The 14,258-nt window shown below is 44.9% G+C and overlaps 2 long non-coding RNA genes across 2 annotated transcripts; both read left to right on the top strand.

The window, feature by feature from the left end:
- The first annotated feature begins 344 nt into the window (after window positions 1-344).
- On the top strand, window positions 345-5,608 carry LOC144373405 (uncharacterized). Its single transcript, XR_013433088.1, has 3 exons — window positions 345-2,045; window positions 2,853-2,943; window positions 5,319-5,608. It is a non-coding gene; the product is annotated as an uncharacterized LOC144373405 (long non-coding RNA).
- A 20-nt stretch (window positions 5,609-5,628) lies between these two features.
- Window positions 5,629-12,815, top strand: LOC144373404 (uncharacterized). Its single transcript, XR_013433087.1, has 2 exons — window positions 5,629-6,514; window positions 11,688-12,815. It is a non-coding gene; the product is annotated as an uncharacterized LOC144373404 (long non-coding RNA).
- The last annotated feature ends 1,443 nt before the right edge of the window (window positions 12,816-14,258 follow it).

Below are 14,258 nucleotides of genomic sequence, written 5' to 3'. Positions count from 1 at the left end.
CCAGGCTTGCTCCCACAGCCAGGCCTTCATCCCTGACCCTGGCCTTATTCCACAGCCAGCTCCCCATCCCTGACCCTGGCCTTGCTCCACCCAGCTCCCCATCCCTGACCTTGGCCTTTCTCCTCCCAGCTCCCCATCCCTGACCTTGTCCTTGCTCCACCCAGCTCCCTATCCCTGACCCAGGCCTTGTTCCCACAGCCAGTCCTTCATCCCTGACCCTGGCCTTGCTCCCACAGCCAGTCCCCCATCCCTGACCCTGGCCTTGCTCCCACAGCCAGCTTCTCATCCCTGACCCTCGCCTTATTCCCACAGCCATCTCCCCATCCCTGACCTTGGCCTTACTCCATCCAGCTCCCCATCCCTGACCCAGGCCTTGTTCCCACAGCCAGTCCTTCATCCCTGACCCTGGCCTTGCTCCCACAGCCAGTCCCCCATCCCTGACCCTGGCCTTGCTCCCACAGCCAGCTTCTCATCCCTGACCCTGGCTTTATTCCCACAGCCATCTCCCCATCCCTGACCTTGGCCTTGCTCCATCCAGCTCCCCATCCCTGACCAAGGCCTTGTTCCCACAGCCAGTCCCCCATCCCTGACCCAGGCCTTGCTCCACCCAACTCTCCATCCCTGACCCTGGCCTTGCTCTACAACCAGTCTCCCATCCCTGATGCAGGCCTTGCTCCACCCAGCTCCCCATCCCTGACCCAGGCCTTGCTCCCACACCCACCTCCCCATCCCTGACCTTCGCTTTGCTCCACCCAACTCCCATCCCTGACCCTGGTCTTGCTCCCCCAGCCAGTCCTCTACCCTGACCATGGCCTAGTTCCCACTCCTAGCTCCCCATCCCTGACTTTGGCCTTGCTCCACCCAGCCCCCCATCCCTGACCCTGGCTTTGCTCCCACAGCCAGCTCCCCATCCCTGACCTTGGCCTTGCTTTACCCAGGTTCCCATCCCTGATCCTGGCCTTGCTCCCTCAGCCAGCCACCCATCTCTGACCCTGGCCTTGCTCCCACAGCCATGCCCCTGCCCTGACCCTGGCCTTATTCCACAGCCAGCTCCCCATCCCTGACCCTGGCCTTGCTCCACCCAGCTCCCCATCCCTGACCTTGGCCTTTCTCCTCCCAGCTCCCCATCCCTGACACTGGCCTTATTTCCACACCCAGCCCCCGATCCCTGACCCAGGCCTTGTTCCCACAGCCAGTCCTTCATCCCTGACCCTGGCCTTGCTCCCACAGCCAGTCCCCCATCCCTGACCCTGGCCTTGCTCCCACAGCCAGCTTCTCATCCCTGACCCTCGCCTTATTCCCACAGCCATCTCCCCATCCCTGAACTTGGCCTTGCTCCACCCAGCTCCCCATCCCTGACCCAGGCCTTGTTCCCACAGCCAGTCCCCCATCCCTGACCCAGGCCTTGCTTCACCCAACTCTCCATCCCTGACCCTGGCCTTGCTCTACAACCAGTCTCCCATCCCTGATGCAGGCCTTGCTCCACCCAGCTCCCCATCCCTGACCCAGGCCTTGCTCCCACACCCAGCTCCCCATCCCTGACCTTGGCCTTGCTCCACCCAGCTCCCATCCCTCACCCAGGTCTTGCTCCCACAGCCAGTCCCCTGCCCTGACCATGGCCTAGTTCCCACTCCTAGCTCCCCATCCCTGACCTTGACCTTCCTCCACCCAGCTCCCCATCTCTGACCTTGGCCTTGCTCCACCCAGCTCCCATCCATGTCCCAGTCTTGCTCCCACAGCCAGTCCTCTGCCCTGACCATGGCCTTTTTCCCACACCCAGCTCCCCATCCCTGACCTTGGCCGTGCTCCACCCAGCCCCCCGTCCCTGACCCTGGCCTTGCTCCCACAGCCAACCCCCCATCCCTGACCCAGGCCTTGCTCCCACAGCCACCCCCCTGCCCTACCCAGCTGGTGAGTCTGTACCTCGGGAGGTTGCACTTCCTCTGGAAATAGCCTGCCACCATGAGCTGGCTGGAGGAAAATGTTCGCGAGGTTCTTCAGGCAGTGGACGCTGGGGACCCCACTGTGGAGGCTTGTGTGAACAGGTGAGATGCTGGGTATTCGTGCAGGTCAGCCCCTCCTGCCCTCTCTGGGCACCCTCTGATGTTAGATGCTGTGGGCCAGAGTGGTTTCATGTCTACTGCTGCTGGCATAGCCCTGTTCTCCTGTGGGTGAGCATGTAGACCCCAAGGCTGCTACCACTGTCCAGGTGGGATTGAAGGTGTGGCATGAGTCTGCCCATATTCTGTCCTGCCTACTGCTGTGCGCCTGGTTTTCACATCTGCTATAGCAGGTGCCAGGCTCACACCTGCTGGCAGAGATAGCAGCAAGCAGCAGCCCTGGCCCACTTCCACCCATGGTCTGGCCTTTGGCCCTGTTAGCATTGTAGTCTGGGACTGCTGTGGCCAGGCTGGGTAGTACAGTGAGGACTCTCTGGTCTGTGCTGGCCAGGAGTCTCCCCTAACTGCCCAGAGGAAGCCCTCTGCTGTTTAAGTAAAATTGAAGAAATGATGGGAGAGTGGGGACCCTGGAACCCTGGCCCTCACAGCCAATATTCACTGTACACTCATCTGTTCTCCACACTAGAGGGGATGTTTTAATGGGCAGGAGCACGTTCTGCTCCCTGTGCAGCTTCTCTGCCCCACCCTGTCCAGCAGGGGCAGGCCCCATGCCGCAGCTGTAGTGACACTCGGGTCCTTCAGAGACTCACTCAGCACACCATGGACTGACTGCCTGGCCGTCTGGGGGTGAAGCTGGAGATCCTTGGGAGATGGAGACCTGCCAGGGAGGAAGGGCTTAGCAGTTTGCAGGGTGGGCAATGGTTAATCTGTTGCTGTTTGCCCTGGCCTCAGGTGGAAGATGCTCTACCAGCGTGCACCCAGAAACATCCATTGCCATGTGATCCTCTCGGAGATCAGGGAGGCTGTTGCTCCGCTTACCCCGGTAAGGAGGATGGCGTAATGGTGGGCTGTGTGATCGTTCCCCTCCTGCTCCTGGCAGCCCACAGGCAGGACGGACGGTGGGTGAGGCCAAAGGGGGTATATGTACCTTCCCTCAGCCTACTGGGGAGCTGGTCAATCCAGGAGCAGCTGGACCCATAGTCTTGGCCCCACTTGCCTTGCTGGTGGCCAGGCCTGCATGCAACACTGCTGAGAGCAGGCTGCTGCTGTGGGGAAACCTCAAGGGCACCACAGGTCTGTAGGAAGAGGCAGGTCAGGGCGGCCAGGACAGGGGGTTCCTTGGGGCCCTCGACACCACTAATTTACCTAAGCTGCTCTGCTGATCCTTAGGACAGCACTGCCAACCTCTTCTGGCCAGGAAGGCTTGTTCTGATGAGTAGTGACAGCGTGGTGCTGGCGGGAGAGTCTAAAAGGAATTGAGTTTAGTAATTATACAGTTTTCTAATAATTCAAGGTCTTCACGATCAAACTGCTCACTCTAGGTAGTACCATGTACCCTCATTAGCTACTTGAATGCCTGCGTTTTTTAATGCTCAATGAGTGCTGATTTATTCTAATACTTGGAAAAATGAACCTAGTAAACAGGTAATAATGAAAAAGTGAGAAAGATAATGAGTTGTCTCTCTTAAGACCAAAGTCCAGCAGCAGGTTATAGTGGGAGTATCCCTCTTAGTTTCTATACAAGACAGGCATAGATCATAGGGGAGTTGGAAATTGTGAAGTAGAGAGGATAAGGGTGAATACACATTGGGAAAGGCAGAGAGAGTGAGTGCAGCGAGTAAATGAAGGAAAAACAAGCCATGAAGGCTGATAAATTTCAGTCATTCTGTTAGGGAGCACGCAGGTTTTGGGAAGTAGGAAATCTGCTTCACTGATCATGACACAGGATGTAGGAGGAATTATATCCATCAGAGAGAAAAAATAGTAACATGACAAATCTTTTAAGTTTCAAAATAAGGCACAGAGGGTACTAGTCAAGCAGGGTGCACTTGGATACAAAAGTTAATCTTATTCTGATGGGTCTATGATGGTATCCACACTGATTACTCACCCAAAATTTTAGTGTTATGTGTTTCGTGAATAGGATGTATAATAATCAGATTAGTCCTATTTTTAGATTTATAAATCATAAATTTCTCATAACTTTTCATGGCCTAAAAATTCATCAGTATTTAAAATTATTCAAATACTGACTGCTCAGAGAATTATTTGTCCTAAAATTTGTGAGGAGTATTTTGTTTTCTTAGGGAGAAATGAAAAAAGATTTCAGTTAATTGCCATAAAATGATTTTCTTAACTAGACTCCCCACAGCCCCCTTCCCTTCAGATACTGCATCATCTCTGAGTTGGCTATTACATTGTACAACCCTAAAATTCTATGGTAGGTCATTTTCATATTCCTTTGGATTTTATTAATTCAAAATAGTCGCAGTGCCGATCCTATTTGTCCTAGGCACCGTGTTGGGTACTCTAATGAATTAAAGACATACCCGCCCTTCAGACGAGATAGTCTAGTGATGAAGACAAGATGTACATAATTGTGATAAAGAAATCAAAATAGTAATAGGAAGAAAATGCTCTGTGGGTTAGAGAAATATTACATAAAAATATTAAGGAATATTTAGACCGGGTTTGTTGTAGTTTTATTTTTACTTTATGCTCTTTTTACTGACATTATAATTGTACATCTTTATGGTTGTTTGGAACATTGATACATTGTGTATTGAATAACTAAGAATATGTAGTTATATTTATCCTGTTTGGCTGTGACTTTGTACACATTAACCAATATCTCCTCCTCAACATCTCCCCTAGTCTCCCAACCTCTCATAAACAGTATTTTGCCCTCTAGTTTTATAAGCTCAGCATTTTTAAGATTCCACAAGTGAGTGAAATCATGCAATATTTGTCTTTTTATGCATGGCTTATTTCACTTAATATGATGTCCAACATATTTGTGTTTCCACAAATAACATAATCCCTTTCTTTTATGGCTGAATAATATTTCATTTGTGTGTTTGACATTTTATTTATCAGTTCATTCATTGATGGACACAGTTGATTCCATATTTGAGTATTGTAAATAGTGTTTTAGTAAACATGAAAGTGTAGGTATCTCTTTGATATGCTAATTTCATTTCCTTTGGATGTATATATAGCTAATAGTAATGGGGTTACTATTATATGTACTGTCTGACCCTCAGAATGTGGTTACTGCAACCTCAGACAGTTTAAACTCTCCTGATGCCCATTCCTCCTGTTCACTCCCAGGACTGGCCTCACTCCTGAACTCTGTACAACCCCAGCTTCTCTCCTGGATTCCTCTGAATGCCCCTCCACTGCTTCTTTCTTGTTTAGGTTTCACAGCCCGCCTCCTGAGGACCCCAAATCTTCTGTCACTGGAGAGCCTATTGCAAGGGTGTCCAGCCTCATTCTGTGCCAGTTATGCCAAAAGGTGTCCTGTCCTGTGTCTCAGATTGATGGCATTGACAGAGCATGGGAAGTCATGGCAGGTCAAGTTTGTGTTACCAGGTGCATTGTTTCTGTTAGAAGAGAATCCATCAAACCCAAGCTTATCTCCCTAATGCAATATTGTAGAGAAATTGTGTGAAACTTTGTGTGGACGCAGGCTTCTTAGGTATTTAGAAACCAAGACTCATCAGTTCCATCTAATGTCATCACAGATAATGAAAGACTTCTGCCAATGGGCTGTTTTTTACATGTGTTTTTTCTTTGTTTTAGGTTCCTCACTGCTCCACTAGCAGCTTCCATTTTGATTGGTTTATTTATTCCCTATCATACCACTTTTGTTACCTTTTATATCCTTTTATCTATATTTGAAATTTATTTTTATAGTGGTTTCTATGTGTTTTACATCAATACCAACATATGCCTGAGTTCTATTACCATGTTCCTTCTCCTCCTACCCTCATCTCTTCCTTATTGTTTATGATGCTGTTGTCACAATTATGATGTGCACACTGGAATTTTTGTGTTCATTTCCATTATTGATTCAAACTATGAAATTTTTTCTCCTGTTTTTAATTTATAATATAATATGTTAGAAACTAAAATACAAGGATATGTCATTGTTAGGATTTATGTTCAGCTATGTAAGTACCTTTAGCAGAGATATTAATTTCCCAGGTTCTCAAGTTCCCATCTCTTACCCTTCTTAAGTCTTAGGACTCCCCTCAGTATTTCATGCTGGGCAGAACTACAAGAAACACTAATGTGCTCTGCAACTGTCCCATTTGTGGTGGTCAGATCTTCTTCATTGTGACCATTTTATGTGACAGGAACAAGTTATAGGAGGGCAGATTAATTTTTGGCTCATGGCTTCACAGGTTCCCATAAGCTTCTGACTCTATCACAGAAACAGCATGATAGAAAGTCATAGTGGAATATTTATTCTAAATTATTAACTTTGTAGTCAATGAAAAATACACTCTTTATGTACTGTCTTCTTTCTAAGCGCACCGATCCCATCACAATAAAAGAGGCGCTTCCACGGAAAGGATTAGGCAAGGTGAAAGAAAAGACAGTCAAATTGGGTAAGTTTTACATTACAACACACCAGGGAACACAATGTTAAAACACTTGAAATGCTACCATTGTTCTCACATGTAAGGTGGATTTCCTAAAGAGGTGGGAGGATTTTCCTCACAATGTTATCAGTAGTCACAGAAAATGATCTCTCCTCTGTTTCTGGGAATATCCCCTCAATTCTGAGTTGTTTCCCCTACATATCATACTATTACATTCTCCCTATTTTCACCCTTTGGAGTGAACTAGCTACCATGCAAATGTCACCATAAGCATCTCTTTAGAATGTGAAAGGTCAAACTTCTGAAATTTCTTAGAAATATTTCCTGACATGACCCAAGCCTCATTCTGTATCTTTATACCTTTCCTCTGCCTCAACTGTCCTCTGGCATTAGGCCTCACCTATCCCTTTATTCTGAGACAAATCCTGACCTATTTCATACTCTTCTCTGTGTGGGCCTACAGAATTTCATGCTCTCACCATCTCCTGCTCTCTGGCTACTCACCTTTCGCCTGTCTTTTTGAGGGGTGAGTAGCCAGAAAAAACACCATCCTTGGGGGCACATTTTCTCTGCCTTCTTAGGTCATTTTCTCTGACACTTCGGCTGGTCACATTAGCTTCCAGACACATAGGTTCCCCTTTGCCCTTCTCACTGGAGTCACATGGGTATAGTCTAGCCTGCACCAGTTTTTTCTACCTTCCATGAGGCACAACCTAGGTTCCTTGATAGGCACTTCCAGGATCCTCATGTGTGTGTGTGTGTGTGTGTGTGTGTGTGTGTGTGTGTGTGTGTGTGTTGTTTAGAGGAACTGAATCAAAGAAATACTGTTGCACTTTTTTCAAGGATGGCTATGGCTTCAGCACTCCCATCACTCAATGAGAGAAGAGCATGCTTTTTAAGCACCAGTGCATAGTGCACCTTTTGGTCAGATCAGTTTAAGCAATATTTTTGATCTCAGGTTTCTCCTTAGCAGGGAACATCATGGTACAACTTTCAAATCATTCCTCAACCCAGATCTTAAAATCCTAGATGGCTTGTAATGATAAATACCAAGGCCAGAGATTCAGTAAAATGTGTACCATAAACAAAAAAAGCCTACAACCTGCATGCAGATCTGCCTCAGACAAAGGGGGAGAGAGAAGAGGAATTTGCATTCTAAGTTGTACCATGTTTAATTTAAGTTACTCTTTTGTTCTTAAAAATAGTCTAAAATAGTTATAGTGTTTTAAAAGTCTAAAAAAATTTATCTTTCATTTTCTTTATCTTTCTGATAACTGGATGTAGAGAAAGATAAAATTTTCAACAATGAATAAACTTTTTGAAATAAATAATTTTAGAGACTGTGGTTTGGATGTGAGGGTCCCCCAGAGCTCCATGAATGCAGGAGTGTTCAGGAGTGAGACGATGAGATTCAGAGAGCTGTAGCCTAATCAGTCCTTCTTAGCTGGAATGGGCTGACTGGGTGGTAAGGAAGGCAGCTGCAGGAGGTGGGGCCGGGAATGTGCCCTGGGGATCCTATGGTTTGTCCCTGGCCTCTCTGTCTGCTTCCTGGCCACCACGAGCTGAGCAGCCTTCCTTCACCACTGCCCTTCTGCCAAGAAGGACTGTCCCTGCTCAGGCCTAAATTGATGGAGTTGGCCCTCAGTGGACTGAACCTCTGAGCCCCAAATACACTTTTTCTCCTGTAAATTAGTCTTAGATGGCCTTTTGTTCATGAGGAGGACAAGCTGACTAACAGAGGCAAAGGAGAAACCAGCACATCCAACCTGGAAAAAAAAAGAAAGAGGCTTTAAAATAGTAATTAAGAGTCTGATTCAAAGAGAAAAAAAATGTTATTTTTGTTCTCCTAAAACTATGTTCAATAAGAACATAGTTATGCAAAACTGTATACATTCATAAAGGTATCAATATTTGGCAGGTGTCTGTTATCGGGTCTAGTATGTTATACTTTTTCAAAATAAAAACTTTTTTCCCCCCAAAAGAACTAGAATGGAATAACATATAAATCAAAATAAAAGGGATCCAACCCCTAGGGGAAAATGGAAGTAGATAATGCACCCATTCTTTCTGAAGTACCTACTCTTTAATCTTGGAATCTGTATGTCTAAGGCCATGCATGGAAAAGAGAGTAGAAATCAGCAATTCCCTCAAGAATTTTAATAGATGTGTCAGCCACTACCCATATCTCCTTCCCCTGCCTATGACTGCTGAGACACTGGCAACGGGATTTTGTTCTGAAGCTCCAATCAAGGGGAACCCTACTCTTAAAAAAAGAAAAAAAAAAAAGACTTAACAAGTATTTTCTTAGAGCAAAGCACAAACATCCTGTGGCTTTCTAGACATTTCTTACTTTGACCTTGGAGCTGTGCTGTGATGGAACATGGGTGAATCTACCAACTCGTGAACTTATTCTGACTTGAAGCACAGAGCAGAACTTTTTTCCTGCATTCCCACTCAAGGGAAGGGGACATGCAGTAGAGTAAAAGCGTTAGTACTGGCCTTTAGGGAGCAGCCCTTTTGGGGGGGGGAGAAGGGGGTGCGTGATCATGTGACTTGCTGCTGACCCTTACATTGGAAGGAGCGCAGAGCTAATTACTTCATAAAATTAAACTAAAAACCAAGGTTTTCTTTTCACACATCTATAATGCAAAACACCGACTTTGCAAAATCATCTTCCTCCAAAAAGCAACATTTCTCATCTTACCGACTCTGTGTATGAATTCCACATTTTATAAGTATTATTCTACTGCCTGGGTAGAGCTATAATATAGAAAAATGCTAGTATATATTTAGAGCAAATATTTACAATATTTAAAAGTAAGTGCATAATTTTTGCATACAGAATGTGCATAATAACATGGAAGTAGCTAGCAGAAAGGACATTATACTGGCAATTAGAGTCTGATTACAGAATAAATAAACAAAAAACAGCACTAAAGTCAAGTTACTTCTGCCAACTGGCTATTTTTAGCATCCTAGCAATGCCTTCTCAACAGCAGTGACTGGATTGGGAATTGGCACAACTCACAAACACACGTATGTGTGCTGCAAGCCAAGTAGAACTGGAGATTCCCTGACTTTGGTACAGTCAGAAACCCAGGCTGACTGACCAGCAGGGATTTGGGACCTCCACAGTCCTGCAGTTTCAGACCAGGTAATTTTGCGGGGGATGAAGGCTGCACCCATTGTGTCTGAAGGTCACTGGCTCCTACCGGCTAGATGCCAGGAGAACTCACAAAGCTAACATGTCTCCAGACCTTACCAGGTGCCCCCAGGGACAAATCACCCACTCAGAATCAGGATCCAGAGCCTGCTACCCATCCTGTGATTGTTTTTACTACAATGTGCCCCATTCTGTCTAGTGCCTGAGTATAGTTAAATTTTAAAAAGGGCCATAGACATTTAAGAACACAATGAATTCTTCCTATTATCCAGGGCTCTCGTGGCCAGTTTCTGAATTTCCACAGGGTTATCAAAAAACAGAGAGAAAATGCACAGCCATGTTTCCATTGCCAGAGTAATTTATTAAAAGGAGAAGCGGCTATGGGAGCCCTGTCCCTTTCCCAAAATCATGTCCTCAAAGGTGGGTGGACTTCATTGCAGCAGGCTTGTACTGTGCACTAGGGAGTCTCAGGATTGAGGTCTCAGTATCCAAGAAAACACACATGGTGATGTTGTTTTTTATTGAAGGTTTAAATAGGAAAAAATGGTGCAATTCATAGAATTACATATTTTAAAAGACAGCATATTCAAGAGTCATGGTCATAGCAGCAACCATATAGATTATATAAACAAATAAGCATTTGGAAAGCACTTTCTTTTTGTTATTGTTTGTTTTTTGGTACCAGGGGTTGAACCCAGGGGTGCTGAACCACTGAGCCACATCCCCAGACCTCCTGTATTTTATTTTGAGACAGGGTCTCAATAAGCAACTTAGTGAGACTCAGCCTTGCTAAATTGCTGAGGCCGGCTTTGAACTTGCCATCTTCTAGCCTCAGCCTCCTGAGCTGCTGAGATTACAGGTGTAGGCCACAATACCCAGCTGGTATTTATTTTTGAGTATGTTTTCAAATATTAATTCACTTAAAATTATTCCTCAAAAACAAACAAATGTGTAAAGTACAACTTCCCCTCCCCCCATCTTACAAATGAGAAAATAAACAGGAGACTCATCTGTGGCTCCATGATTCATGGCCAGACATTCTGGCCCTAGAATTCTCCAGTGGGCCTTTCACTGTGTTCTGCTCCATCTCAATACAAAATTTCCCTGCCAAGCACTCTGGGAAACACTTTGTATGCATTATTTCACAGCAACTGCAGGAGGTAGGTATTTTATTTTCCAAGTATCTGGAGATGAGGAAATAAAAGCTCAAGAGGTTAAGATGCTCGACTAGCCACAGATTTATAAATGGTGGAACTCAGGATTCACACGTAGGCCTTGTGAGTCTAAAATCATTTAACTCCTATGTATATAAATTCCTCTCTAAATTTAGGAACTCAATTAGATTACCTTCACCCTTTTCCATCTACAGAAGCCTGCACAGCTACATTCTAGAACCTTTTTTGTTATATTTAAATTTAGAATTTATTTGCAAACTTTTCTTGGTTTAAAAAAATAATTTCTCAAATGAAGCTGGGATATTACACAATATCCCATTATTTTTTAAAATTTTTTTAGTTGAAAATGGACATAATATCTTTATTTTTAAGTGGTGCTGAGGATCAAATTCAGTGCCTCACATTTGTGAGGCAGGCACTCTACCACTAAGCTATAGCCCCAGTCCCGAAACATTAATTTTTAACATTTTCTTATAGCTATCATGGTTAGTTGATTGATGCTTAAGAGAAAACCCACAATTAAGTGGGTACAAACTCAGGCCAAAAGGAAGAGAGATAAAATACTGATGGACTCAGCCTATATAAGAAACAGAGCAAAAGTTGAGATATAATGGACCTGAAAATTGATGTGGTAAATGTAATTGTGAAAATATATAGATTCCTTTAACTTCTCTGTGGGTATTTGTTGGTGATTTATACTGTGATCTGGCATCAGGCCATGAAATATCTGCAGTGACTGTTAGTTATGTTAGTGGTAAAGAGATAATATCGGTAGACCATGTGGAATTTTATGGACTATTATTCCATGCTTGAAAACACACTTCATGTTTTGTAATTTCAGGTTGATCAATACAAAAGTAAATTACCAGCAACCTAAATATTGCTCATCTGAAATATAGAATTATCAAGTGCTGGTTGACAAGCAGAGGGCCGGCAGGGTGGGAGCAGTGACAGCTGAGGATGTCATTATAGGACGAATGTCTGAGGAGGAGATGCCCAAGCCCAGGAGGAGCTTAAGATGCCCCAAGCAACTTGACAGCACAGGCATTCTGAGGCAGGCTGGCGAGCAGTCAGCACTGGGTCTAAGAAGTAATGGGGTGAATAGTTGGTGGAGGATTTCAAAATGCTCATAAAACTGACTGAAGGGTGGTCCTAACATTTTTTATGACCATGTGCTGGCAATTATAAACAATGTCGGTAATAAAATAATCTTTCCTGAAGAAGTCTCTGTCAGTGGAAATTCTAGACAGCCCTTTTCATGCACACACACGCACACACACACACACACGCACACACACGTGCGCGCACACACACACGCTTTAAGAAACATTCTATACTACTTTAAATTATTTGAAAAATTTCCAATTACATTGTTCTTCTGAAACGTGTAGACTCAGTTGCACAGAAACAGTTTCTCAAGGATTCAGAATCCTCAGATCTCACATTCAGCATGGCTTGAACCTCCAACTACTGAGACAATCATTTTATGGAAGTGCTGACATCACGGTAATTGTGAAATTAGAAGAAACAGAAGTGGAATTACTTTAGATCTGTCCTTCTTGGTGACTACTCGGAGTCTTCATTTGCTGTAGACATTTTAGACATCTGAAAATTGTAAGAACAGAACCTGAAGGACCCAAGGCCCTGGCAGGGCTTTGATTTCTGGAATTTGTCATGAACTGGAGTTTCCAAGTCTCTGCCAAACTGATTCTTATGTCGAGGACTTTTGCTGAGCATTTGTGCATCTGAGGCTTCCGTGCAAAACAACATTTTCAAAAAAATAAGTTAAGGAAAACTGTCTCTCGTCCCTGTGAGTGATGATAGGTTGTCAAATCCATCTATACTGTCTATTGAACCTGAATATGTGAAGAAGGTTGATTTTGAGAAAGATTGTGACAGATTTGCAAATGTTTAGGCTAAAAAATGAAAGCCATATATTTTTTATTTATTAATAAAACATACCAATATATATGTATGTTTTTCTCTCTTTTTAAAGCATACATTCACATAATTAAAAGGAATTAGTCAAATTTTCTTTTTTAATGCTCTAATATTTTAATTTTATATAATGCCACATATGAAGTTTAATAAAAGTAACTTTTCACTGACCTTTTTTTTTCTTTCAAGTCAATAATTTTATCACTTCCTTTGTGTGTGTGTGTGTGTGTGTGATGCTGGGGATTGAACCCAGGGCCTTGTGCATGCAAGGCGAATACTCTACCAACTGAGCTATGTCCCCAGCCCAATGTTATCATTTTTTGATTGCCTTTCAAATATTTCTGTCACATAAACACAGGGATAGTAAAATGACACACTAGTTAAAGACATTTGACCTGGTTCTGTTGAAGAATAGAAAGGTGATTTCCAATATTTTTTGGAAACAATTTGACTTCATTAGGAATAAAAAATGTTTAGCAATTAAAGAGCATGCAAAAATAGTTTATCCTGTGAAAAGAGCGTTTCCTGTCCCTGGATGAGGTCAGAAAGAGGCCATGGGCTCTGGAGTCAGAACAGACAAAAAATTTGGTCGAACTGGCCACCAGCACTGTTTCAACCCTGAGGACAGGGCTGCCTTCCTGAGACCTTGTCCAGTTGGGAAGAACTCGTTGCAGGTTTAATATGAAAGGGGCACACCCCCTGCCAGGCAAGCGCTGACCTCCTCCTCCAGGCCCTGATAGGAAACACTCGTGTACTTTCCTCTGGCTGCTCCTGGGAAGGCCGGTGGCAGGGACAGTGTGTGATGGTAATTCAGTGCTTCCCCTCCCTGACTGAACACCATTACAACAAAGTCTGGGCCTGTCTGTGAGGGCGTTTCCCGGTGAGGTCAGCATCAGGTTGGTAGACTCAGAGAAGCAACCACCTGACTCGGGTGGGCTTCATCCAATACACGGAGGGCTTGGGAAGCAGAAATCTGACTGTCAGGACCTGACCTCACAACTCCCGGGATGTGCTGTCACCTGGCTGTAGTCTTCCTGTTCTCTGTGGCTACTCACACCTAACCGGTGACGCTTTCCACAAACATCAGTGGAGTTTAATAATTGATCACCTACTCTCTGAGCTTGATTTCAGCATTGCTAAACCAATCGTATTATTAAAAGAATACAGTGCCAAGCCTGAAATTAAGTCTCACAGGCTACCCTGCCCACAGTGACATGGGAGGGGCCTCCCTTAGCCTCACCTGGGTTCCTTCCTCGCTGTCCTCTCTTGGATAAGGGTCCCCTGCACCCTTCTCCTGGAGGAGGCCTGTCTCTGAGTGTGGGCCCTAGGATCTGAGTGTGGGCTGTGCAAAGGATCACTCAGCTGGGCAGTGATGTCCCCCATCAGGACTCAGGGGCGCCCTGGCTCTTGATCCTGCAGGGCTTGTCCCCACAAGCAGGTTGTCCACTCTGTTCTGGGCTGTGACCTGGTGAGG

The sequence above is a fragment of the Ictidomys tridecemlineatus genome, unplaced genomic scaffold (genome assembly GCF_052094955.1).
Source record: "Ictidomys tridecemlineatus isolate mIctTri1 unplaced genomic scaffold, mIctTri1.hap1 Scaffold_3879, whole genome shotgun sequence".
NCBI classification, from domain to species: Eukaryota; Metazoa; Chordata; class Mammalia; order Rodentia; family Sciuridae; genus Ictidomys; species Ictidomys tridecemlineatus.
The sequence above is the reverse complement of the archived record's forward strand: the minus strand, read 5'-3'. Positions and strand labels throughout refer to the sequence as shown.